Source organism: Manacus candei, unplaced genomic scaffold (assembly GCF_025592945.1).
Source record: "Manacus candei isolate 608988 ecotype Guabito, Panama unplaced genomic scaffold, ASM2559294v1 h1tg000086l, whole genome shotgun sequence".
NCBI lineage: Eukaryota > Metazoa > Chordata > Aves > Passeriformes > Pipridae > Manacus > Manacus candei.
In genome coordinates this window covers 4540781-4568742 of record NW_026138134.1, presented here as the reverse complement: position 1 = coordinate 4568742, position 27962 = coordinate 4540781, and the positions used below count along the sequence as shown (strand labels likewise).

General features: G+C 45.3%; 1 long non-coding RNA gene across 1 annotated transcript in view; it reads right to left on the bottom strand.

Annotated features, from left to right (window-relative positions):
- LOC127482297 (uncharacterized) overlaps positions 1-25138 on the bottom strand; it is a 38872-nt gene extending 13734 nt beyond the window's left edge. The window contains exons 1-2 of the long non-coding RNA XR_007908491.1: positions 24821-25138; positions 21281-21337 (exon numbers count right to left, since the gene is read on the bottom strand). This is a non-coding gene — a long non-coding RNA (uncharacterized LOC127482297). The remainder of the gene's footprint in view (positions 1-21280; positions 21338-24820) is intronic.
- Between the last annotated feature and the right edge of the window lie 2824 nt (positions 25139-27962).

The window sequence follows — 27962 nt, the reverse complement described above, 5'->3', positions numbered from 1 at the left end:
CAATTTATACAGAAATGCAGCTCCCAGGATTTGTGGGGCTCTGAGGACAAGCTCCAACCCTCAGGCCTGTCTGAGAAGGGCTAAGAACACACATGGAGGGAGGGAGAAGGCACAGAGAGGACTTTATTAACTGGCCTCTCCTCATCTCAAAGCCACGGGGCTTGGTAGGAACAGCCCTACAGTGGATTTATTTCCCCACTGCACCTCCTGGAGGTGTAACCTCAGAAGACTAAACCCCAGCAGGACTCCCAGCTCCCCCAGGCACTGGAATTTGGAGGTTGCTCCACCAAAGAGAGAAGGAAGCACCACCCTGGGCACCCATGGGTGCCACCCAGAGCCCACCCAGACAGCAGCAATTAGCTCCTGGTCCCTCACCAGGGCTGGTTTTTCTTGGGCATTAAATGAACAAAATTAATTTTGTTGTTTTTAAAGAACTTGTTTTCTTGGTTTTCCCTTCAAGACTTGTGTAAGTGCCCACAGATGCTGTGAAGATTTTCAGGAATAGCCCACGGATGGGGACTCTACTTAAAACCAACCAACAAAAGACCCTCACAGGGCCTTTATCTGCATCTTAAAATACAGGCATTACATGTTCAGGGTTGACATTATACTCACAAGTTCTGATGTAAAAATATCAGTTATCACAACTATTCACAGTCTCCCTCCACCATGAATGGAAAGAGCAACAATTCCAACAGACAACTCACTTCTTCCTGCCACAGAATCTAAAATATTTAAAGTTATTCACTCTTTGGACAAGCCCCCCTTCTCTCCATTGGTTACAAAGAGATCCTGACTGACCAGCACGACCCCAAACTCCTAATTTTTACATATTTAAAACCAGACCTCTCCAAAGTGTCTGAGCCCTTGGATGACTAACACTGGGATTTCCCACATGGATGAAGCAGCCTAAAACTGATAAAACTCTTGAATACCCTATGAAATATGAAAAATATCACATTTGAAAAGCCCCAGCCAGCATTTTAACCGTCCCACATGACTTTTTGTTGTTCAGACTGATAAGTCTTGTGCATTCCTTTAATACCTCAGGAGTTGGAATTTGTGACAAAAAGGTTATGGACAATGTTATTTGTGCTACTTAAGCAAATATCTCATTAATTCAAGTGCCTAATGATTTTCTTGGTTTTGTTACCTTGGTTCTCACCTTCTCATTGTTCTCCTACCTCTCCTACACTGGTATATATATTTATATATATATTTAGTTTTGACAGATACAGAGATAACTCTTCTGAAAACCAGCCTAATTTTAAATAATGCCAAGACACAGGAATAAAGAAAATCTATTTACATTTCTGTGGGCCAAGAAATAAGTCTTATTCCCTCAAAAGCTGAGAGATGGGATAATTTGAGGTCCTATCAGATGCTTCTCAGATTTATGCCAAGAGTTATTGAGCCTTAACTGCAAACACAGACACATCAGTGTTCTTTTAGTCAGCTGCTGCATTTCTAAAGGGAATTCACCTCTTCTCCAAGGGTACATCAGTCCCACATAAACTGTTGAACCTGGAGGAATAAGACTTTGCTGATGGTCACAGCAGTTGCCTCGTGGAAGAGTTTATTCCCCTCCCATTAGCCTGGAAAATTACCATTATTATTGAACTCCAAACTCACCACTGGTGTTTGGGCTCAGCTTTCTGCAGGGGAACACAACAGGCTGAGTGTGCACTGGGACTGTGATTCCAAGGCAGAATATCAGGATTATACACTGCTTTGGCTCACTGGAGGAGGCCCATGAGTTTGAACACCTGTGTGTGAGTCCAAGAGGAACAGATTTTTGGTTCCCCCCTCCAAAAGAATTCCAAGACCAGCCTTGTTTGGTCTGAAGTGGTTTTATCAAAGCTCTGCATTTTGTAGGAATCTGGTAAAATTAATATCCTCTAAGCAGTTTTAGACACCTAAAAACCACAGAATGGATGATCCTGCAGAACAAAAGGAGTGAATCTGAACTCTGAGTTTACCTTACACAGAGATCAGAGACCAACTGCACCGGGCAAGTTTGATACACCTGCCCTGTCTGTGTCCTGGACACTTCCAGCTATTTATACAAACACTACTGGGTTATCAGATCGTTTTCCAAGTTTTTTTATCCAGTTTCTTTTAGGAATTCACCTTCAGAAAGTGTTTTGAGAGGCTGATGCCATAAAAACAGCGTTACCCCCCTGTAACTCAGATTACCCATGAGCTTGCTCAGACCCAAAAAAAACACCCCTTGTAAGGCAGGTTTAGCCTGGTAAAAATAAGTGGGTTCAGCAGTGAGGTTTTAGCCCGTTTTTCCAGTTGAAAATCTGGCCCAAAGAAGCCTGAAGAAGTGGGGAAAAAAACCATATACAAACCGTGATCAGAGCCTTAGGTTTCTAAACCGTATTGAGGTTGCAAAAACAAATTGACATCAACATATGGGGAAAGTCTGAAGTTGCAGCAAACATTCACAAATGTGAGAAACTTTGGCATGCAAGAAGTCCCCATTAAATTCAAATATACAATGCACAAGATTAAAGTTATTCAGAGGCATTAGTGTTTGCAAGATCAGCCCCCTGAGATGTCTCTGTGTAGTAACAGTTACTTTAGGTTTAATCTGTTATTGCATTAATATCTATAAAGAGCATATATAAATACAAATCAGATGGCAGCTGCAGTCTCACTGAAGGAAAAGATTGAAGGGCTTTGGAGGGGGGGGGAACTAAAATTTCCATGATGGTAATTTCCAGCCCCACGCATTTTGGGATTCTCATCCTGCCCAAACTGCAGCTATTTTTTTTTCCCCATACACATACATATATATGAGAACAAAAAAGGCAAAGAAATTAATTAGGAGAAGAAGAAGAAGAAGAGGAAAAGGACAATACTAATGGGAAAAATTGCTTCCAAATGGACAGATTGCCCTTGCACAGGAGCAAGTGATGGTCTTAAGTGTGGCAACTCCCCTCAGATTTCTTTGAAAAGCCTGATGTGCTCTACTTAACACTTAAGAAAATTCACTAGGGAATAATGACCTCTAATTTATTTTGGCTACAGTGATGTTCATCTGTGCTTCTGTTCAACTTGCTCTGAAGATTTCAGGGTAGTTTTTAACCAGGGACTGACTCATTCTCTAGCTGCCTAGTAGTTAATCTGCTTGGATATTTCCCCAAATAACCATCTGCTCCACCTTGTATTTGTTTCACTCTGTGACTATCTTAGTTCTTGGTCTGTCCTGCTGGTTTATTCAGCACTCTTTAAATTTCTCCTCTGGCCTTATGTCTGGTTGCTTATGTTTTGGACAGACAATAGAGGTGATACAGGCCATTATTCATGAGAAGCTTCAAGTGTAACGTGAGAAACATCTCATCTCCTGACCCCTGTTAGCATAAGAATTGCTGATAAAATTCTGGACTGAAAGAGAAGAATCTTCTGGGAAAAATATAGGCAAAAGTTTCACTTGAGATGTGTTTTGTAAGAATAATCCAGATTAATTCCCTGCCTAAGGACCAGATCTAACTCCTGGTGCAGTTACCAGGAATCCAGAGAGGTGCTGTGGGACAGACCTAAGGATGCTTGTGACATTTTAAACAGGAGAATATTCTTTACCACTCCTGCAGCCTGTGCTCTTCATTTTATATTTTTTATCCAAGACTCATGAAGTGATTTGCACACTTGAGTGAATGAAGCCTCACAACACTACTGGAGAGTGTGTAAATATAATTCTGTTGATTCCACATCTGGGTCAGTTGAATTAAAGATTGAAGGGGTCTCCTTCGATCAAGTTACCAAGTTTTAACCAGTTTTAAGAGATTTTAACAGAGTTACATCTGAAAGAAGCTGGGGTGAAGCAGTGGGAAAATCACATATACTGCAAAAAGACAGTCAAAGGATCATCAGACACTAAACTCAGAGTACACCTGACCACAGGAACCCAATTTTGGCAGCAGTTGAGCACAGACCTACAGTTCAGAAGCCAAGCAGGAGCTGACCCACCCTGTTTCCTGAGGATGTTCCTATGGAAAACCCCCAGACACACGGATTCATTTGTCCTCAAGCAACAAGTGCCGCACCACAAAACCCCTCGGGATCATTCCAGGGGCCAAACTCTTTCCAACAACCATTCTCAAAGCCCGTTGACTTCATCCAAACTCATTCCATTTTCACATCTACCAGTGGCTCCAGAAATTTGGTATCACATTTGCTGGAGAATCCAACACTGCCTGGGTTCCACAGGGAGAAAAAAGTAACACAAAACACTGAAGTTTTTGCACCTCTAGCTCTGGTGATTCTAATCTCTTACTTCTTCCTTTTCTTTCTCTCCTTGTATCAACCCCAAGCAGAGTATTGGTGCTGTTTGTGTGTTATTTCACCCCAAAATAACATCAGTGGTGTTGCTTTTGCAGAAGTTGAGCACTAAGTCTACTGAGCCCAAACTCAATCATTGCTATTTTAAAGGCAAAGCATGAAATAAATGCATTAAATAAAAGCATTAAACAGCAAACCAAACAGGCAATTAGTATTTTAGGATGGATTCAAGGGGGAAAAAAAAAATCTACATGTAAATACTCCCAACTATTCCAAAACAACGTCAAAACACACCAAGAAATGTTTATGGATGCTCCAACTGCTAATGGCATGCAAGAGGCTTATCTTTCAACTATCACAGGTCAGTGAAAAGGAATATGTGAATTTGCAAATGTTCCTTGCTTGGCTGATCCATCAATATGATAACTAATACACACTTAAACTCCTCGATGTACTGCCTGAAATTAAAACAACCAGATAGCACAGAAAGAGCTTAAATAACCATTATCAATGGATTTCAGATAAAAGTCAAGAAATAATTTCAGGAAGATCACCCAACACAATCAAATGAAATAGCTTTGGAAACGGGTCAGGGAAGTGTGAGCTGGTAACCAATTACATTTCCTATGCACAGGCAGCTCAGCAAAAAGTCTCCCCAAGATTAAAAACCTTGACAAAGTTGGTTCAAGCTGCACTTCTCACTAACTGATGGGGAAAACCATCAGTAAACCAACAACCACCTACTTCCAGCAGTGCTCAGGGCAGAGAGGATGTTTGCTCAGAGGGAAGGTTTGGGGACAGGCTGCACCTTTTCTCTCCTTGTTTTGGGAAGTCAGGAGTGGCTACTCAGATTTATATGTTGATCATGGTCTGGAATATCCTTGTGGTCAGCTGGGGTCACCTGTCCTGGCTGTGCCCCCTCCCAGCTCCCTGTGCACCCACACTGGTGGGGTGAGGAGCAGGAGAAGCCTCTGTGCAGCAGTAAATAAAACATCCCTGTGTGATCACCCCTGTGTTCATCACAGACCCCAAACCCAGCCCCATGCTGGCCACTAGGAAGAAAATCAACCAGTCAACATTTTGATTTTAGCACCATTCAGAGGTTCCATCTGGAATTAAGGCACCTCAAGGCTACTGACACACTCCACAGCCCAGGTCCTCAAGAAAAATGTCAAACATTACTTAATTCACCACAAAAAACCTTGTAATTTAGGAGCCATGGAAGAACAATCTCACCCCTTAGTCCCAGGGAGGGCGTTTCAAAACCAGGCAAACATGGGTTGGGGGTCAGCACTGAACTCACACACAGAGTCTGAGGGGGGAAATGCTTCTCCCTGTTAATCCTGTCTCAGTTCTGGCCCAGCTGCCTCTGGGGTTCTCCTCTCTCCTGGGTGGGACCCTGCAGCTCTTTGATTGCCTTGCATATCTGCAGCTATGTCATTCCTGGCTGACCTTCCCAAAGCCCAGATGTTTTCCTCTCAGAGCTGCAGGAGCTTGCCAACAAACCAGCCTGGACCTGGGTTACTCCTAAGCCTTTCAGGGCCTTCAGCAACTTTTTGACAGCTCTGAGAGGTTGGGGGAAGCAGGAGGAGAGATGGGAGACATTTCCTCCATCATTTCAGCCTTTATTTTCCTTTCTCTCCCCCCAAAATGCACCTGGAAAAATAACATCACATAAACTTCTGGCTGTGGAGCCATTTCTTGGATAACAGGGCAGTGGCTCACAAACATGTTACTGCAAAACATGTGGAAAATTGTCCTGTCTCCATTTCCAGCCCTTCTCTCCCCCTCCACACAGAGTGTCTTCTAAATAGAGCACAAACGACTGTCATTAAAGATGAAGTTTGTGGGTTGTGAAGCTTCAAAAAAAAAAAATAAAATAAATAAAATCAGACAGAGCAAGTCAGCTCAGCCCAAATCAAAGCAGAGGATCACAGGAGATGGTCAGAGCAGCCCAAGCCACATCTGCACAAGGACTTGAAATTCGGTGTTTTATTTGGGGTTCTCTGACCTAGTTTAGCCTCTTCTCCCACGCCAAATTTGTCTCCTATATGGGTGTTGCATTTGGGGGTTTATGGGAGCTATAGGGATGCATATCCCTGATAATTGGTATTCCCACAGCTTGTGTCTCATCCTTCCTGATTCCCAGGGGATCACAAGTACCACCTTATCAGCTGCTGCTGAGGTATCACAGCAACCTGTTCTGCTTGTGCCTGTGCAGGACTGGCCAACAGTATTCCACAGAAACCTCAGCTGGCATCACTGGGAGCTCACCCAGGATTGTGCCCAGCCCCTAGAAATGCCACCCATAAAAGCCCAGAACACCCTCACTTCCTAAAACCAAAAGTTAAATGCCATTTGTTAATGTTAAAGCTCAGCCATTTAAGTCCATCATCCAAAACCACATCCCTTTTAGGTGTTGGTTTCTTTGAAGGGGCTGGAAGAACATAAATTAGCCCTAAACACCTTGGCTTTTCCAAGAAGAGATGTTTCCACGAGCAAATGAAGAAAACAGACTCCCAGGGGCCCCTCATAAAATCTGGCATGTGAGAACATTTCAGACCAGCATTTCCTGGGGCATTTCTGAACTCTATTGATTCACGTGCACAGGATTTTGTCTCCAGCCCTGCAAAAGGACTGGGCAACAAAGGTGGGAGAACAATGCACCAAGAAAACAAATGTAGAGCTTTCCCCCCCCCCCCCCTCAAATTAATTAAAAGAAACCAGGCCTGATTCCCTCTGTTTGACACCAGTAGGATGCCACTGAGTCCTCAGGAGTTAGTCCTGACTTACTGCAGCCCCTCAGTCACACACCCCCAGCACAGGAGCCACTCTGAGCTGCCCTCACCCAGGGCTCCAGCACAAGGCTCCCCACATCTGCCACCAACTCAGAGCGAATTTTACTCACCACCCAACCCCTTTTTTTACAATCCCTTATGTTGACCATTAAGGTAATCACATGAATTTGTAAGTCTGAGATGGGGGAGCCATGTGAGCCTCCCTGGTTGGGTTTCTATGGAAACAATTCCCCCGGCATCCTCGGTCCACATTCCATATTCCTGCCACTGCCTCATTCACACACTCGAAAATCCCCGTTTTCCAAACACTCATTTCGGGAGGGTGGGGTTTTCTTCTCCCTCCTCTTCCTCCACTGAGCTGGATATCACTGGGAGGAGGTACCTGGCAGGTCACTGTGCCCCACTCCTGACCCAGAGGAATCAGGGTGGGCAGCACAGTCCCCACACAGCTTTTTGGCTTTTTGGTGCAACTGGCAAGACTGAAAATTAGTCCTAATGATGTTTGAGAAGTTTGGCCACTTTCTTCCCTCAGTGAAGATCTCACAGGAATTCCAAAGGAAACTGGGATCTGTAGCAACTTCCATGAAGTAGCTGCCACCTTCCCACCTCCTTCCTCTGCTCCCTGGCAGCTTCACCCATCCCATAAAAGCAATCCCTTCTGTGAAAGGTGGCAGCTCCTCTCCAAGTGCAGCCAAGACACGCCAGACTTCAGCCCCAGGATGGAATCACTCCCTCCCCAGCTGGAACAAGGAGCAGGCAAGGGAGCCAGAAATTAACTTCCCCGTTAAAATCTGGCCATGATGCTTCAATTAACACTCCATCCTTAGGAAAAGTACCACATCCCAAGCAACAGGGCCTCCATCACTTCCCTTCTGAGCCTGTTTCTCAGTACAATGGGCTTCACACTTAATTTTCCTCCCAGTCAGCCCACGTGTTTAATTGCTCAGCCTCACTGTAATTCAATCCCCGTGGACCACTGGGAACAATTCCTTCCTTGTGTCTGTAGAGCTGCCACCACCCTGATCAACTCAGCAAGGACAGAACTAAGGGTTTGGGAGGCTGAAAACATGAGCTGCTACACCTACTCCGAGCAGCTCCACTGAGTAGTTGGGGTATTTATAGACTGCTCCTCTGTGCAAGTGCCACGTACACCCAGGAGTGGGTTACACCTGCAGCTCCTCAGTGCTTCTCATGGCAACATCCCACGTTTTCTGGGACTGTAAAAGCTGCCTGCATTTCTGCAACAGCACATGAAGAACCAGGTGAAAGAAATGTCCTTCCAGTCCATCCTTTTGCCAATACTCAGCTGAAGCATTAAACGAAATTTTAAGCTTTGCCAGCTCTGCTTTGCCAGCCTTTTGCCCCAGAACAGACATCACCGAGGCAGAGGTGCTACAGAAGGAAGATGTCCAAATATTATCTGCCTTTAACCTCTTTTTATTCCAAATATATCAGGAATTACCTTGCAGGAGGTTAAAACACCAGTTGCCTCCTTAAACTACCACTTGCACTCCTGCTGTGCCAGTTTTAAAGGAGCACTGGGGCTGCACTTTCAGACAGTATAATTTGGCCCAGATCCCTTTGCTCCATTGTTTTCACTGGGACTGTTCTAAGTTGCACCAGATGAGGATATTGCTCCGAAAAGATTCCGCTTTAAAACAAACACACAAACAAAAACAGGTTTAGACAAGACCAGGGATTTTGAAGCTGCATTCCTGCCTCCAGAACCTTCCAGTGACTTGCAGCAGCCTCTGCTCCACCAAGCCACAAATTTGTAACGCTTTAATCTTTCCATGTAGAGTAAGTTCCTCTCCGCCCTTAATTGTTTTTGTTGCTCTTCTCTGAATTCCGTCCAATTTACCACACAGTGCAGGCTCCATTACATCCCAAAGGCCAGAAATATGGTGTACAGAAGCTCATTTTCAAATTCTGTGACCTCGATTCTTGGGAGGATTTCAGAGACCAGACACCAGGCTATAAATGAAGAATGTGAGCCCGTATAGCTGGGTAATTTAAATGCATTTTCTGTGAATAAATCTACCCGGTGCTTTCTTGATCTATACAATCTTCTGCCATAGGGGCCTAACATAAAAATACTTCAAAGGCTCGAACAAATTCCCTCAAGATGTGATCTTCAGCATTTCAAAAGCTGAAAGACATAGACAAGGTTTAAAGTGATCATGATGTATTTTCAAGGTAACACTCCTCAGCAACTCCTGTTCACCCATTTCTTGAAAGTGAAATTATATCACCTCTCTCTATATAGATCTTTTTAACTTATTGACTCGCTCATGAGCAAGGCAAAGATGAAGTGAATTTGCCTTTTGGTTGGGGGTTTGCTGTAGCTCATTATCTTTAAACGAAGCACAGCAATGCTTCCTTCCTTCCAATACCTACTAGACAGTTCCAAGTGGAAATCCTCCAGCCACAGGCCCTCACCACTTCCCTGTTGCAGCACTAACAAAGTTTAGATTTGGATTCAAGTTTCAGCCCCTGTGTCGGGCCAAAACACGACCCTGAGCAGCAGCGCTCCAGTGAAAGATTATTTTTATGTTACACCTCCGTCCCATCTCTGATATTAATTATACACTTGGAGCTTTAAAGCCCAGAGATATTTTAAAACTGGTGCTCTTGGCTGAAACCAAGATTCCTCCTGTCTTCCAAGCAGTTCCCTAACAAACTCCCCGGGACTGAGGGATATTTAATGAGAATGCAGATGATCAGTCACAGCCCTCCTTGCACAGTTAACTCAATCAACAAACTACTAATGACTCCAGCATGGCCCAGCTTTTTTTGGCTAATGAAAACCGTATTGACCAGCTTTTTCCCTGTTCTGCCGGGATCAAACGCCAATATGGAACGAGTTGGGGGACAACTGTAACATTACCCTGCCAGCAAAACTCTGACCAGCCACAGGACAGAGCCTGAGTGTCACCAGGGAGCCCCTTTCCCAGCCCTTCCATAGGATGGGGCTGTCTGGGGAAACCAAACCCCTGAGGAGCACAGAGCTCCCACCTTGGTGCGTGGCACCTCAGAAAAGCCTTTTGTTCCCAGCACCACTCCTCCTCCTCTTCCTCCTCCTCCTCCTCCCTGCTCTCTGCTGCAGGGTAATTTGAGGCAGGTGAGAAGTAAATACCTTCTGCTTCCTCTCTTTTTCGCTTTTGTTGCTGCAATCCCACCTCACCTCCGTTTTTTTTCCCCTTCCCTCCTGCTCCAAGCAGGAGTCAACTGACCCTAGGAAAGAATTCAGGGGTGTATATAGATCACAGAGTCTGACCCCTCCTTATCACCAATATGGACCATTTTCCATATGGAAACCCAACAGGTGACCATGCTGTGAAAGAAGGGCACTATTTATTTATTAGTTATTGCAGAGCCTGAGGACTGAGCTGGGAAATAGTTCATTGAGTGTTATCTTGCCTGCTACACAAAGATTTGCTCCCATGGAAAGAATTCCAGCGACTTCAGTCATCTTTGGACTAACACTTTGTTTCCTTCCCAAATAACCTTCAGTTCCTGGGACGGTCTGATCTGCAAAATGGCCAATTTCTAAACCAGATTTTCCATCCTGTACCCTGGAGAAAATGCTCCAGTCTGACCAATTTCTCTCCATCAAGAGAAGACCCTGGGTTTCATTTTTGTCCACACAAAATCATTTTGCTGGGGGTCCTTTCCCCAACCCTCCACTCCCCTCAATCCAACAGGGATAACACAGAATGTTTTGTCCTCTGGAAAGTACAACTGCTACAGGAAAAACCAAACCAGGCATTATTTTGCTTTTGAGCAGCTTCATGCTACATCACCAGAGAGCCACTCTTGGCTGCAACCAAACCAAAGCAAAAAGGAGAGAGGAGGAGTAATTAGGATTTGGGAATCACTGAAAAGCATCAATTCTCCAAAGTTTCTTTTCACACCAAGCTCATTTGCTGGTTTGCTTGAACAGAAGTCATGGAGAATGCTCACAGCCCATCACCAGGGACTCCTCCTTCTTTAAGAGGAGCTCCCACACAGTTCACTCCACTTTTAAAGGCTTAAATATTAAATATCATTCAGCCAAGTCATAGTGGGGGTCCACGCTTGACTTCATTCCTCTCTTAACAATATCCTCAGGCCAGGGGCCAGGAATTCAGACACTTAATAACTTCCCTGGGCTGAGAACTCTTCACCTGGGGCATGCTCTGCTCTTATCTGCAGCTGGAAATGTTCCTGTTCATGCCATGCTCTGCCCTGGCCACAGCACTCCTTGCTCCACTGACTTTCTCCTGCATTATCTTAACAGGTTCCAACTTCCCAGCCCCACCTGCAGATCCACACAAACCCTTTTTCTGGTACCTCACTGCTCCCTCTCACTTTGGCTTTAATTCTACAACACCAAACCCCTTTGTCCTCCTTCTCCTACCCCAATTTCCCTGTCTTCTGTGCCACCCATGCCAAGGCTGATCCCCAAATCTCTGTGACTCTGCTGGGGTGACCTGTTCTGATAAAGGATCTTTTACTCAGTCTCCCATTTTTAATGCTGTAGGGCCTAATTTCTAACAGTTCTCCATCCTCTTCTCACACACATTCAGCTTTCCAAGAGCAACTGCAGTGACTTGTGAGCAGTGGCTGGAGCTCCACATCCACAGGCAGGTTTCTACTCTTCCCTTACAGCATCTTGAGAGGTCCTGCACAAACATTGATCACATTTATCTCCTCCAACCACCTAAGTTCCCAGAGGAAAATTCAGAATGAGGTCCAAAACTGTGTGATTTAAGCCCATTCTTGTCCACTGTAAGCAGATAAAAGAATCATTACAGTTGGAAAAGACTATCAAGTCCAACCATCAACCCAGAGAGCAGCCATTCCCTCCCAGCAAGGTCTGAGAGATGTCCAAGTCACTCTAAACTTTATCCTCTCGGGCATCAAGTTCTTGAAATATATGACTGGCAACCCCCGTGTAAAGTAAATTAACTTTGCCAACGCTCTTGGTTTTCCTTTGCAAATGGAACAGGGCTTCAGCACAGCCAGTTTTTGTGCTGCTTCCTCAGATTGCTTTTAGGTTCATTAAGTTCCAGCTTCAGGAAGAAAATGGTAGCGTTTGATTTATGGGTACAGGGAAAGGAGGGTGAAGTCAGCAATAAATCCAGTTACAGCAGTGTTGCTCCAGCTCTCTGCAAGCCAGTCCCAAGGAGCCCCCAAATTCCAGTCCAAGATCAGCACCCAGGGCTGATGTTCTGTACAAACCCTCCCCTCCCTCTGTGCCTCAGTTTCCCTCATCACAATAAGATGATGCCAACTGTGAAGCTGAATCCTGGGATATTCACCAGAAAACAGAAAACTGCTTCCTTAAAATGGGTTATTTGTGACTTCTGAAGCAAATATGAGAAAATGAATGAATTTTCTGCCTGGGTTTTGTCTCTTTTTATTACCTTTGAAGAGCTGAGAGGAATGACTGGAAGGTTCTCTGGACAAATCAATGAAAGTAACACCCAACAAATGACCTTTCCTCGGTGTCTCATAAGTACCTGTCAACTTCAGGAGTGCCACCACGACTGAATGGAGAGATTTAAAGCCAGACTATTCATTAGAGAGCAAACTATTATTCTAGAGGTTTAAATGAATTGGCCAGTGGCCAGCCTTCCTTACTGCTTAGGTACCACTAGGAAAATGGAAAGTGGCTGCTACTTGGCTTGCACAAAAGCACAGAAGAAGGGGAGGGGGGGAAGTCCTTTAAGAGGAACAAGAACCAGGCTGTTCAACTGTCTGACACCCTCACAGGATGGCACAGAGGGTTAGCAGAGACACAGGACAATCAGGGAACCATGAAAACAAGCAGAAGTCTGTAAATACCAGAGGTGGCCTCTATTTTATGGCATCACTGACCATCCACCAGCTAAGCAGAGTATAATGAATGAAGTCAAAAAATAAAGAGGCTGAGGGAATGACTCGATAACCCTTATTTTCTTTTCTACAGCAGATACTACTTACTTGCCATCTGCAGTTCTGAATTAAAAGCTAAATAATCTTCTCTGGTACACCTCACGTTTGCCAACACTTCAAACTAGGACTTACAAACCTCACCTGAATTTTGCTTGCCCTGCTGAGGAACCCAAGTTGGAAGGGACCTCCGAGATCATCAAGTCCAACCCTTGATCCACTATCACTATGGTTCCCAGCCCATGGCACTGATGCCACATCCAGTCTTGTCTTAAAAACCTCCAGGGATGGAGAATCCACCCCCTCCCTGGGCAGCCCATTCCAATGGCTGAGCACCCTCTCTGGAAAGAAATTCTTTCTAATATCCAACCTAAACCTCCCCTGGCACAGCTGAAGACCCAGCCCTCTTGTCTTGCTGATGGTTTCCTGGGAAAAGAGACCAACCCCCCCCTGGGTCCCCCCTCCTGGCAGGGAGGGGGAGAGAAGGATGAGGTCTCCTCTGAGCCTCCTCTTCTCCAGGCTGAGCCCCCCCAGCTCCCTCAGCCTCTCCTCACAGCACTTGTGCTCCAGTCCCTTCCCCAGCCTTGTTGCCCTTCTCTGGTCCTGCTCCAGCCCCTCCATGTCCTTCCTGAGCTGAGGGCCCAGAACTGGACACAGCACTCCAGGGGTGGCCTCACCAGCGCTGAGTCCAGGGGTAGAATCACTTCCCTGGCCCTGTTGGCCACCCTGTTCCTGAGCCAGGCCAGGATCCATTGGCCTTCTTGGCCACCTGGGCACACTCTGGCTCCTGTTCAGCTCCCTGTCCATCCCCACTCCCAGCTCCCTTCCTGCCTGGCTGCTCTCCAGCCCCTCTGGCCCAGCCTGTAGCCCTGCCGGGGGTTGTTGTGGCCAAAGAGCAGGACCCGGCCCTTGGCCTGGTTGAACCTCACCCCATTCAAGCAGCTGCTTTGCCTCTCTCAGGGTCTTGCTACCTCACCACAGGTGTTCTACCAGCTCAGCTGGCTGGGGCACAGGCCCTGAGAGATTCCATCTCCCCCTTTTTGTTTTCTGTGGCTGCCACATTCTAACCCCTCTTATTTTCCCTCCTGGGGGCCGTTTGAAAAGCGGCCTGTTCTCGGGGCACCTCGGGGGAAGCTCGTGGTCGCTCTGTGGCTTCCCAAAAAGGAAGGTTGCATTTCGGATGACACACAGCCAAACAGCCTGACCATGTGTAAAAATAAGATTATACAGCACAGCCCACGGTTCCAAGTAGCCCAGCTTTGCCACAGATAAGGCAGATGGAGGAGGCTTAAGGATGCAAATTGAGCACTTTTTCTTCAAAAACTACCCAGCTGCTGAAGGTGCAAAAGGCAGAGTTTTAGGATAAGCTTTGTGGTGCAATTTGTTTCCATCACACCCTGCTTATGATGATTTAGCTGAGTGGATCCAGAATCTGTTACAGTAAAACAGGTCAGGGTGGATATGGGAAAAGATATTTCCATTCTTCAAAGGCAGAAAAACAATTTTTCATCTTTTCTGACTGGATACAGTTAAAGAAGATTACAGCTGGTATGATTGCTTTTGGCAGCCTAGTGTTTGACCTATAATTCTGTAAAAATATAACTAACCCTTCAGATATTGACTGTCAGGAATTTTCCCCCCATGTGCTTTTTGTTCTTCTCAGCCTATTTTATATGGAAAACTTACCATATTATAGATGTGCATATAAAGATTCCTTGGCCTATTTCACAAACAGACAGAACAGATTAAGCTCAACAGAACACAACCAACAGCTCAAAACTACCTCTGGTCACAGAATCACAGGAGGGTCTGGGTTGGGAGGGACCTTAAAGATCTTTGGGTTCTGACAAATTGCCACGGGCAGGGGCACTTTTCCCTGGAGCAGGTTGCTCCAAGCCTTGTCCAATGTGGTCTGAAACACTTGGGCAGAGCTGCCTCCTTGCCCTGGCAGCTGAGGGAGCAGTGGAGCAGTGGTGCAGCCAGCCCAGCCCGGTGGTGACAAAGCCCAGGGGAAGCAACTGTCCTGCAAAAACACCTCTTGCTCCCACCCCAACAGAGAGGGAGGGGAGAAAAGCAGGCTCTGAAAGCTGTTTGCCAGCACTGCTGCCTTGTGTGGCTGCAGCAGCCTTTGGAGGAGCACCACTGCAGGCACAGAGAGGTGAATTAACTCCCTGGTGTCTGTGGGAGAAGGGAGAACATGTAAAGTCCAACGTCAGCCTTGCATTAGTTCAAGCTCAGCGTTGGAGTCCAGCATTAGAAGATCCAGGTGCAGCCTGTGCTTTAGGGAGTCCCTGAAGGGAGGACACAGGGGCTGCCTGGTGATTTTTGGAGGTGGGTTGTTGATGACAAACATCCTGGCCCACGATGAGGAAGGGAGGTTAATGCAGCCAAGCCCAGAACAGGCCCCGTGCAACTCCTTCCTCGCTGCTTCAAGTTTAACTTTCTCTGTTTACTTTTTAATTTAATGTATTCTTTTGATCTCTCTTCCTCTCCTTTCTCTTGTCTCCCCCAGTCTGCTGACACAGGAGAAGCATGACAAGCTCAGACAGGCTAACCTACTTTTTTCTTTTTCTCTTGTACATGTTAATGCTCCCACTCTTCTCCCCAGCATATGAAAGCTCATTGCAAGTATCATTATAATGATACCACCGGTCCCCTGTGAAGTAATTCCCCCAACTGACAGGTGAAGAAACTGAGACACACAGAGCTCTTAAATTACTTGCCCCTCCAGCTTACAGAGGAATCCAGCAACACAAGTGGAAGTGAAACCCAACAGGCTCCTGTTTTCCTTGGTCCCAATCTATATAAAATTATTATGCCTCCACCCAACACAGGTCTGTCAAATACCTCCACTTCCAAATAGACTAATAGCAAAGTTTTAGGTGTCAGTCACATAGGTTTACACATTTCTGTGGTTTAAGGAACCAAGGAACTCTCATCACCACGTCCTGGGTGCCTTCAGTCTGTGCTGTCACCTGTGAGTTGGGTTCAAGGGGCCTCTAAAGCCCAGGGTGAGTGTTCCTGGCTCCATCTCACCTGCTCTCTGCAGCCCCAGAGCTGTACTCCGAGTGGAACTGAGCTTGTTTTCACATTCAGCCACGTAGTCTGACCCAGATTTTTACATTTAGGCTGAGCTTCCAAACACACTGACCTGAATTCCCTGCCTGTGCTCATCTTTGAGAGTTTCAGCCCGACTTGGACAGGTTGTGTCCATCCCTGGAAGTGTCCAAGGCCAGGCTGGACAGGGCTTGGAGCAACCTGGGCTAGTGGAAGGTGTCCCTGCCCGTGGCAGGGGGTGGGATGGGATGATCTTTGATGTCCCTTCCAACCCAAATCATTCCATGATTCTGTAAATCCAAAAATCACATGCAACCAAATTTCATCCCATGGATATCCCTCAGCCAAGTTGTTTTCCCTCTTTGTATGGAATAATTCAGTGCTAAGCCCTGAGCTGGACTTCACAGAGGTCAGATTTCCAGTTATGACACCGACTAAAATTCAATATCCATCACTCCCCCCAGGATACAGAATCATCTTCAGCATTAACAAACCCCAACTTTCAAAAGTACACCTTGAAAATTAGTCTAAAATTACTTGAATTTACACATTGACACCTTTGGGGTTAACATTCTCCATTTGTTCTGTGCAACAAATCATGCCTTTTTTATTTTATGAAAGCTGAAATTAGCACACTGTCTTGGAGCTCAGCCTTAAAGGTAAAAAATCCAAATCCTACAAGGAGTGAATAATAAAATGAAAAGTGGACAAAGCACAGACTGTCTACACCAGAGCACTCAGAATAATCAAACCATGTTAATTTTTGAGGTAAGTTAGTCGAGCACTACTTAAATCCCTGTTTAGATGGTTCACTTCACAATCAGAGTGGCCTGAATTAGATTTCACTAAATTTAGTTTGGAAGCGAGTCAAATTGAAACAAAATCACTTTCCACCATGAACAAGAGTGACCACAAAGGGGCTCAGTGCAGTTTAATGCATTTTATCCATTCATCACCAGTTTAATATGAATTAACTTCTGCCCATCCCAGTGTAGACAAGCCCACAGTTCTTTACATCTCCATGTGCAATAATGCTCCCTTTCAGCTCAGTTCTAATGTCTAATTATCTTGAACACAGCGACATCCACACCACTCTAGAAAGAAATCAATCCTCCCTTTGCTCTGAGCTATAAATGCATGTATTCCATAATCAGCCTAACAGGACAGACAGATGGGATTGGACATCTGGGGAGCACACGAGAGGCCAGCTCACATATTAAATTATTTTGCAACCATCCCTTCTCAGACCCAGTTTTGGGTGGTTCTCCCTTTCCACGCCAGAAAACTTTGAGAGATGTTTTTGGTCTGTGAGATGTTAAATAATAACCTCTCAGCTGCATTACTGGAATGCTTTTGACTGCTAAAAATCTCCTTCTACACCTTGTGCATCTTATCTCCAGCATTTCTTTGCAGTGCTGGAACTCTCTGCTCCTGCCATCAGCCCTGGGACTCGTTTCTCCCATCACTGACACGTGGCTGCCTCTGGGGTTAAAAGTGAGCACACAGATACCTCTGTGGGACAGACAGCAAAGGAGGAAAAATCCTTTTTTCTAGGACTTTTTTCTAAGACTTCTGGGACAGCAACAGGACATGGAGCAAATGTGAACTGGATTCAGACATGCTGAGGGGTCTAAAAGAAACCCAAGCCCAGCAGCTCCTCAGGAAGGCACTTGAGGGCAATTTTAATTGTTGTATTTTTCCTTCTGAATTTCCAAACCCATCCAGTGGGGGCCATCCCACACAGCAGGGAGAAAAGGCAAATTAAAGGAAAGGCCATAACGATGTGAAGGTGAAACTGAGACTCAGAAGGAGCCAAAGTGCCCAGAGCAGGAACCTTCCTGCTGTCCCACGACACTCTCTGCACTGAGAGCTGAAGAACTCTGCCAAAACCTGAGTTTCTTGCATGAAATACACAAAAAAAATACAGGGATACATAAAAGTCACCAAGCTACTCACATCAGTTTACGCCTAAAGCACAAAAATATTTTGGTAGTGGCGACAGGAGAGTGGAAGAAACAAACACCAAGATCTTCAGGTTTCCCTCCGAGTTATAAACCACCCAATATTTTCCCATTTCAACTAAACAGGGGACCCCCATGGAAAAACTGGGGAAAAGACATTTTGGGCAACTCTTCTCCAGCGATATGCTCCCAAAAAAAAACCCCATGAGGTGGGTTCTAGCCAGGATTAGTGTTATCAGAGAGATATAAATTGGATCCCAGGTGAGGTGCTGGATCTCAAGGGGAGCTGGTACTGAGTATCAGTCAAATGTTGGCATTTCTCCCCCTCTCCTTCAGGTTTTCCTTGGAGGTCCAATAACTTACAGAAACACAGGGTCTTTTCTGTGCTGGGACTGCCTTTCCCTCCCTCCCTCCCTCCATCTGTTTTAGGAGAGTGGCAATGCTCTGAAAAGACCGGATCTTGTTTGACTTTATTGCTGTTGGGGGCAAAGTGAAAAGAGTGAGACCCATAAACACAAAGATGCCAAGATACAAGGAGACTACATGCTTGAATGCCCAGCCCTGGCTGCTTTGTTCCCTGAGAATAACCAGCATCTTGGTGGAGATCACATACAAATATATATTTATACATCTTTGCCACAATGAAGAAAGTGAAGCTGGGGAAAGACACCAACGGACCATTTAATTGCCTATGGTACAACATCTCTTTGCCCCTTGAAGAAATCATAAACCTTATTTTTATTCTCATTTCCACTCTGAATTGATACCTTCTGTTCTACTTTTCCCCTCTACAGAAATGTCTCTGAGTGTTTCCCTGCACAAAATCTTTGAGGGGAAGGAAAACAAACATTTATGGTTGCACAGCACAAACCCACTCAGAAAACAAATCACAAATTTAACTGTAAACTCTGAATTCAGGGCAGACTGGTTGAAGTTTCACTAAACTCAGTCATCCCAGGCTAATTTAGTGCTTTCTGTGGCAGCAGCTCCCAGCAAATCACCTGGAAATCTCTCACACTTCAGGTCCAGAGCTCTGGGCATCCCTCTGAAGCCTGACCTCCCCAGCCTCTCTGCCCTGACCCACAGCAGTGACCCCAGCCCAGGTACTCCTGGGTCAACAGTCCTGAAGAATGAGCCCTAAATTTCCAAGGAAAGCAGTGACTTTGCTTTTTGTGAACTCCTTAAAGCTGCCTCTGCTCTGCTGCAGAACTCAACGAGCCCCAACCCCAACATCACCATCATCCCATGGGTGATCCAGGGGTCACTGCTTTGTGCCTCCAATTTGGTCAAAAACCCAGGCTAGGTGGGAGGAAGGAGTCCATAAAACACCAGGCATCCCAAGGACACCATACCAGTCCAACAATGTTTTCCAGCAGAGTTTTCCACAGCCAGGCCACCCTGTTTCTCCAGGGGAATGTGGAAGCAACATGATTTTCCCCAGGGAAATCCTGGGGCAGGAGGGAAAGGTCATGAGAGCAAACCCCCCTGAGTTCAGCAGAATAATGAGAGGGGCCAGGTGCTTTGTGGAGTTCAAACTTCTGTGCTTACACATCACCCAAGTTTATATTTAAGTCTATAAAAACTGAGCAGGAAAGAATATGTGACGCAACAAAAGATACAATTAAAGAAAAGGAAAATAATCCATCACACTCCCCACGGCCAGGGTCCAAAATGAGTTCTCAGCACAAAACTGAAGCCTTTGTCCATCCACATCCCACAACACAAATTTTCAGTGCTCAGATCCGAGACACTTCTGGGCCATCAAGGTGAGACTTTGCAGCTGAGCTCACAAACTGGGACGTCGTTGTAAATGGTTTGGAAGCCCAGCAAATTTTAATATACATGGCAGGATGTGTGACCAAAGGGATTACCCAGAATGGCTCACCTGATTAGTTATACAAATGCCTGCCCCCTTTTTTTTTTCTTTTTCCTCCCCCCCTTTTTAATCCAAGACCGTGCAGAATGCCAAAGGGGAGAATGGAGCAGGGGATGTACTGGAATGTCTGAAGGCTACAGACTTGGGATTTATATTCCATGTTGAATTCATTGTTCTCTCTCCTACCCCCTCTGCCCTCTAAAATATGCTGCAGCCATGACAGAAATAAATTAGCCTGAGGTACAGGTCACACCTTCAAGGGCAGGAAGAATTCTGGGTAAAATCAATAGAGAAGATGGGAGTCTCTAACAGCTGAAGCAGAAAGAATGACGCATTGATGGCTTTGCATATCCCCAGACAAAGGCACTTTGGAGAAACCCCAGTCCCTGCTGCCTTGGGAACACAAAGCTCGTTTTTTCAACCACCTGAACCCCAAGAGGCGACTCAGAAAAGCCCCATTTCTATGGGGAATTTGCATATCGAGGCAGAAAATTCTGTCCCTTTGCATCCCTGCCCGGGAAGGAGACCCAGAGGCTGAACTCTGGCCCAGGTTGCAACTCTAAAAACTTTTTCCAAGCGAGCAGAACCTGCACCAAACTTCAGCTTGAATTTTGCAGCCTCTCAAGTGGCTGCCTCAAACCAAAAAAAAAAATCCCCTGAACTTCAATGAACTCAGAAACAAGTCCAGGAGGCACCAACAGATATTAATGTATGTGTTGCTTTCATTACTCTCACTTGTGATTTTAAATGCAGTGGATAATATATTCAAAAAATCACTTACATCCACTGAGAACCTTAAACTCGGGTTTTAGCATTTATGAATCCCAGTTCCTCTGAAAGGAGGAGATATAAGATTTATAAGGATATGGATATATGAAGATTCATGCAGGAGTCGAGTGGTTTTTACTAAATGTCCCTGTGGTGAGTTAAGTATTAACTCTCAAAGTGAGGCACATAACCTGTGCAGACACTTCACAGATCCCACAGGGTTCCCACCTGCCTTTCCAGGTTCCTGAAAGCTTTAAAGCCTGATTTAAGCTCCCCCAATACTTCTAAAAATAGGAGTTAAACTTCTCAGTCCCGCAGGAGTTTTTGAAATTGCTACCCAGGAGGTTTCTCAACAGACAGAGCTAAAAGCTTTTCTCCTCTCCTGTCCCTCCCAGACTTCTCCAGAGACAACTCTGGCCCAAAAGCAGCAGGATCTAAACCCAAATGAACCCTGATTTTCTGCAAAGCCAGCAAGAAAATGTCAAATAAGTACCTTTCCCCTGACCTCCTTGTTTGTTTGTTTGTTTTAAAACCCACACAACGTTCATATCTGTATTGTGCTTTGATCATTAGACTCACACTTCCACCTATGGCAAAATAACTGTATTTGTACTTACATTTGTGGAGTCTGTGAGCAATATGGTAAATAGAATTGCTTTCCTTTCCTCTGCTACCTGTAAAATAAATTAATTCACCATTAATACCAGTGCTGCACTAGAGGGTTGTCTTTTGCTTACAATCACTGTCCCACGTCTCAAATGATGCAGCAACATCTGCAGCAACTCTCTGCCTTTTGGGAAAAATTAGAGTAAAGTCAGCACTTTGAGGGAAAGTGTTTTACCATGAACTTGTAAAGATGATTTCAGGCAGACCACAGGCTTCCAGCTCCTACATGGCTCATTCCCTGCCACTAATTCCATGTGCTAGTCTTGGGGACAGGGAAAACGGGCAGAGAGACACATCCAAGATGTTTCCCAGGAGTGTTTTGAGGCACATGATCCTGGTCAAACATTAGACAGAAGAGCCTGCAGTGACTTGCCCTGCTGTTCCTTGGCTCTTCCCAAGGACAAAAGCCCAGGGTGATAATGCACAGTGCTGCCTGTGATGCCCTAAAATCCAGCCTGAGGTCCCATTATCAGTTTTTGCCTTGCACTTCTGTGTGCCAGACATGAAAAAATCCAGTTGGGCATTCTGACATCAGTGCATTCAATGTCATCCAGCGCAGCTCTCTCCAAAATAAATCATCCCCTGCTCGTTTTACACCTCCCTGCCCACTTTTGGAGGACATTCCAACAATCACAAGGGGACTTTATCTGCACAGATCACATTTAGCATCTGTAGGTCACGAATGACCCATCAGAGATACACCCATGTGGGGGCTGGACCAGCTGGCTCCCTTTTCCCAGGGACTTAGCCAGGGTGTTTCAGATGGGTCTTGACATCCTGATATTCCAAAGGCTCTGAGCAATCACCATCTCCAAAAAAAAAAAAGAGATATGTAAGCACTGAAACAAGGAAGCTGCCTGGATGGACTCTCCCAAAAACCCCCTGGGCTCCTGCTCTGCACACCCCAGGGCAGGAACAGCCTCACAGCAAAGGTGGCTCCAGGTGATGGGATCCAACCCATTCCTCCCATCCTGCTCCCTCCATCCCAGTTTCTCCCCTGCCTATGGATTAGGGCTGGTTTCAGAACCCAGATCTCCATTTCAAAGAGCAAAATCACAAGTGGAGCTCAGGACACACACATTTTAAGTTTTTCCCCCAAAAAACCAGGATTCAGCACACAAATGAAAGAGAGAAAACAAGGTTCCACACATTTGCCATGGCTTGCTCCACTCTGGAGGTAAATGAAACCCTAGAAAGACCTGGGCCTTTCCAGGAACTGTGGAATTCCCCTCTCCTGTTTTAAAAATACAGAAGGATTTAAATCCAACCACGGAACAGGAGTAGACTTGCCTTGGGAATACCTGGGAAGGTGAAGGAAGATCTCTATATACAGATAAATATATAGATATGAGGATCGTATATAAACATAAAAGGGTGAAAATAAAGATGGGCATGAGGCTAAATAGTTTATGGGCCAAAATCTGGGGGATATTTATTTAGTGGACATGACAATTGTACATCACAGGTAGGGTGGGTACAGTCTGGGCTCCACAGACTAAAAGCTGTTTTCCACTTCTGCAATCCTGTAAATTGCAAAATCTCAACCCTTAGGAGGGGAAATGGAACAATCCCCAAACATTTCCTGCCCCTGATTATTATTTTGCACGTGAGGTGGGTTTGTACAGAGCTGGATTCCTCCAGCATGGATACCTGAAAATGAACAATGGGGGAGGCCACGTTGTTTGTGCCTGGGTAAGGACAATACTTTGCCTTTCCACTGCCATTGGATGGAGGAGAAATCCCCTGAGGGGACCTAGGGAACCTCCAAAAGTTAATGTTCAAAACTCAAAAGAGGATGTGCAGTTTTCCAGCCTGGATTTATCACTCCTCTGGAAGCACAAGGCATTTTTTTTTTCCTTCCATAAATACTCAAAGTACCTCCCAAAGGAGCCTCCCCATTTCCCAGCCCAGGAAATGGAGGGGTGGGAGGCACAGAGGGGACAGACCCCTGTGGCCACCCCGTGTCCCTCTGCAGCACCACAGCCCCCACCAGGTCCCTAAATCAAAGAGGAGGAAAAACACAAAGGTATTGAGCCTGCCCTCATCAAAAGCTTCCTTGGATCTCAGGGGGATAAATGCAGGGAAAGATCAGAGAGCTCCAGCTTGGGGTATTTGCAGATTCCTTCTGCTTGGCCTGGCTGCTCCCTGTCCCTCCAGGGACACAGGGCAGGTAATCCCAGTGGGATCCCACAAACCCCACTCCCTTCCCTGTGCTCCTTGGCACAGAAGAGGAGCTGAGGGGGTTTTCTGCCCAGTTTCCAGCTGAGAGGGCTGAGCAGCAGCACCACTGGTGTAGTTTGCAAAGATATTCTGCACTTCCAACCCTCTGAGTAAGAATCAGGACTAACCTGCTACCCCCTTTTTTCCTCCTGAGATCCTTTGTCAACTTCCAGCTCACAAGAACCAAATAATAAATAGAAATATAAAGCTGTTACACACAAGGATTTTACATTGGCACGCATCAAAGTTATTTCTTCAACTATCTCCAGTTTCTAAAGTTCATAGAATTCAAATATCAGAGGCTGTACCTACTCCTTGCATACACAAACTTCAGTCCTAACTTCTGACAAACAATATGACCATTCCAAAGTATAGCAGAGGACAAAATTTAACACCAGAAGCTGCCAAATGTTTCTGACCTACTTCAAACAATCATTAACTACAGGCAGTTTCTAATTATTTGAGCCCATTTCACTTCTTATTCAGTGGGCATTTTGTTTCTTGACCATTTGGCCTGTGTTCAGAAAAATCTCCATTAGGCAGCACAAAGTCTCAAAAAAAAAGGGAATTATTTTCCTTCCCCACTTCAAGGTTGGGAATATTTTGAATCCTCAAGAGACAGGAGTTCTAAATATACTTTTAAACCCCCAAAGTAGAGAGCACTTAAAAATTTAAAAGCTGAAAAATTTAGCCATCAAGTAAAATCTAGTTATCAAGTAAAATTGCTTTCTCTCACCTCCCTGCTAAGAGTTTTGCAATTCATTTTCCAGAAAGGACTGGAAAAGGATTAAAAGGCAAAAAAACCCCATCGATGCTGGGGCTGGAAACGATCACATGAACAAGCCACAAGATTTGCTTGATAACATACAGTTTATTATTCAAGAACGAGTCTCATTTTCAGCTCTAAGGGAGAGGGCGGGGAGAGAAGGGGGAACAGGCTTTTAAAACACAAGCTGGAAGCACAGGCTTGCATTTATAGGAACCACTAAAAAAAAGGAGAAAGAAAAGAAAAAAGAAGAGGAAAAAGTAAAGAAAATAAACCTCCACGCTCCCAGCAACTCAGGTTTTTAAGCTGAGCAATCTCAGGCTGGTTTCACTTAAACCAAGTTTTACCTTAGCACAGAGAAGGAACAACCAGAAAGCTGCTAAACTTTTGGGGGGAAAAGTTCAGCCCTGGCTGAGGATGGGAAGGGAGAGAGGAGAGCAGGGACAAAAGCTGTGGTTAAAAAGCCAAGAGCTGCTCCCAAAGTCCCTCTGAGCCTCTTACTGACCTAAGGAGTCTTCGTTTCACAGGTACCAAAGTTTGTCTCCTTCTCCAGGGCAAGATTCCCACTTGCAGGCAGGCACGTTACTGGGAGCGCACCCGGCATCAAAAGAATATTGTTTCCAGTCTTCTGAGGAGGGAAGGGAAAAATGCAGCCCAGGCAGGTACTGTTTCTTCCCCAAGAAAAGTAAATCCGGCATTCTGGAATGAGTTCAAACCTGGGGCTTGACAGGCAAAGGAGAAAAAGCTTTTTCACTGAGCATGCTTAGTCCTGCACTGCCTGCACACTTAATGAACATTACTTCCTTCCCAGTGGTTACTCCTAGTAGAAATCCACACCCCCTACTCTTTCAGAAGTCAGGAATGCAGCTGAAACCAAAGTCCAGAAAACATGCCCGACACCCAGACAAGGCCCCACAGATCAATAAACTCAGGTTGTGACCCGCAGGTCAGTTTGTCAAACAGGACATCAGGGTGAGTTTTTTCTGCACTTGGTGTAGTTTGCTTTATGCCTCAGCTAATGCTGCTCGCTCCCCAGAGAAAATAAAACTGTGCTGGCTTTTAAAGAATGATTAAATGCTTCAATAACAGATGGGAGTTCTCTTTTCAAATCTTGTCTTTCCAAACCTGCCTTAAAGTGAGGAAAGAAGTTTTATTCCAGACTAAATTCGGTTGTTAAGGTCCCTGAACAAAAGCTGTTTGAATGTGTCGTGGGTAACGACTATCTGGTGACCACAAAAAAAAAAAAAAAGGGGGGGGGGAAAAAGGAGGGAAAAAAAAAGGTCCTTTTATTTAGTTAAGGTCTAATCCTGTTCCGTTTGCAATCACATGGAGTTTTGTCATTACCTCCAATGGGAATAGCACAGGGTTTTAGATTACAAATGCTTTCAGGCAAGAGCTGTGTCTACTCCAGTGACCTGCACAGGCCAGACTGGTTTTGGCACTTCAATTTGCAATTTACACCGTTGCTGTGGCCGAGCCTTCAGCCCCCCCCTCCTCCCCAAACTCACGGGGGCCGCCGAGGGAAAGCCATTCTGCAAAGTTGCATGTGTTATTTTTAAAGCTTTTCATTGCATTTTCAAGCTTTCCAGTTCTTTCCCGGGGGTTACTCTGAGCTCTCACGTCTCAGTTCTCCTCCACAACAGGACCAGAAATGGAGCCTTTTTGTTGGGAAGGATCTGCCCCGTCACGGCCTTCAGAGAAACACCAAGTGTGGGAATCAGAGGGAAATAAGGAAAGCCATAATATTGTCTAATCACAACCCCAACTGGATGGGACATTACCCCCTAAGATAATGAATATAGCTCTAAATTTTAAAATAGGTTAAAGCTCTGTCACGACCTCAGTGTCTGAGTTACTCCAGACTTCACAGGGCTGTGGGCCCTGATTTGAACACGACAAAACCATGGAAGACATTAAATCCCTGAATTCCAAATGGCCCAGACCTTTAGAATACAGACCCAATTTAGACTGCAAGTTTGGACAGTGCACAGTGGGAATATGTTCACACTAATGTGTTTCAGAACCACTGCGGGTCCTTTGCTCCAAAGTGCAACCCAGTGATGTAATTTCTTTAAAAAGTAGTTTCCTTGGCCACACATCCCCAGTCGTCCTGATTTCATTCAAAATCATGAAAGGAAAATCCCAAAACTACATGGGAAAACCAAGCCCTGCTGTATTTCTAGCACAGAGAGTTTGAAGAGGTTTTGGAAACCCCCAGAGAAAGTTTTGTGTGGATTTGGAGAAGCAGCCATGGCCAGCTAATTAAACCCAAATGCACCCACCAAAAGACTTTTCCACTTCATATCCCAAAGATTTTGTTTGGCCAGGAAAGTCCCTAACAGGGGACTTTCCTAAGAGGCAGCTAAATTGGAATATTATCTCCTCTGGACTGCCTCTCAGACACTTTTCTTGGCTGTGCCAAGAACTAAAACTATCAGGTGTTTATTGAGCCCGAGCCATGGAAAGCAGGTGGACAGTGCATGTCATGCACAACTAAGAGGAATTATCCTAAAGCTCTGAACTGATGGGTCCAAGGCTTACACACAAGTCTTTACTCTCAGCAAAGAGTTGTGGGGATTTTAGACATCTCTGTGCCCCTCATTTATTCATAAAATCACAGAAAGGTTTAGGTTAGAAGGGACTTTAAAGATCAGCTCTTTCCCTGCCATGGGCACCATCCACTAGCCCAGGTTGCTCCAACCTGGCCTTGGACACTTCCAGGGATGGGGTAGCCACAGCTTCTCTGGGCAACCTGTGCCAGGGCCTCAGCACCCTCTGAGTACAGAATTTCATGCTCACATCACCACTGCCCCCCATTTCTGCAGCCCAGCAGGATGAACAGGGCACTGCATCCTTGGAGCTGGAATTGCCACCAGGAGCAGGAGCCAAACCGATGGAAAGGAAGCTCCTTGGGAGCATCGTGGCTGTGACCCCGGGATGGCAGAGAGGTGGCAGGACACAACCCAAACCAAGCGTGCCAGCCCTCCTGGCACAGCCAGCACTGCTGCAGGTACTCAGCCCGTGCCACAAAGCACTCCTCCCAAATCCTGGCTGCTGGCTGCCCGGGATCCCTTTTCCTTGGGAGTGCCCCAGCACGGGAGCTGCAGGCACACTGCAAACACGAGTCCCAACTGCTCATTCCCTTCATGCCCAATTAGCCAGGAGCTCTTGGCACAGGGATTTACGGAGCACAGCGCTGGCCCGGCGCTCAGACGGCCCCGGCTCCAAGTGGAAAACACGCTGCCACCTCCACTTTGCTCCTGGAGAAGGGAAGGGAAAACCAGGCAGGGCAATCAAGGCCACAGAGCTGTTCTGTCCTGGCACTCACATGAAAACTGTATGGACCAATGTATGCCAAAAATACAGGGCCTGAGAGATATATATATATATGTATATATATATATATGTATATATATATATATGTATGTATATATATATGTATGTATATTTTATATTTTCTTAAATATTTTATATTTTTATTTATTTTATATATTTATATACTTTATATATTTATATACTTAATATATTTATATATATTTATATATTTATATAGATTTATATATTTTGTATTTTTATATATATTTTTATATATTTATATTTTCATATATATTTATATATTCTATATATTTATATTTTTATATATATTT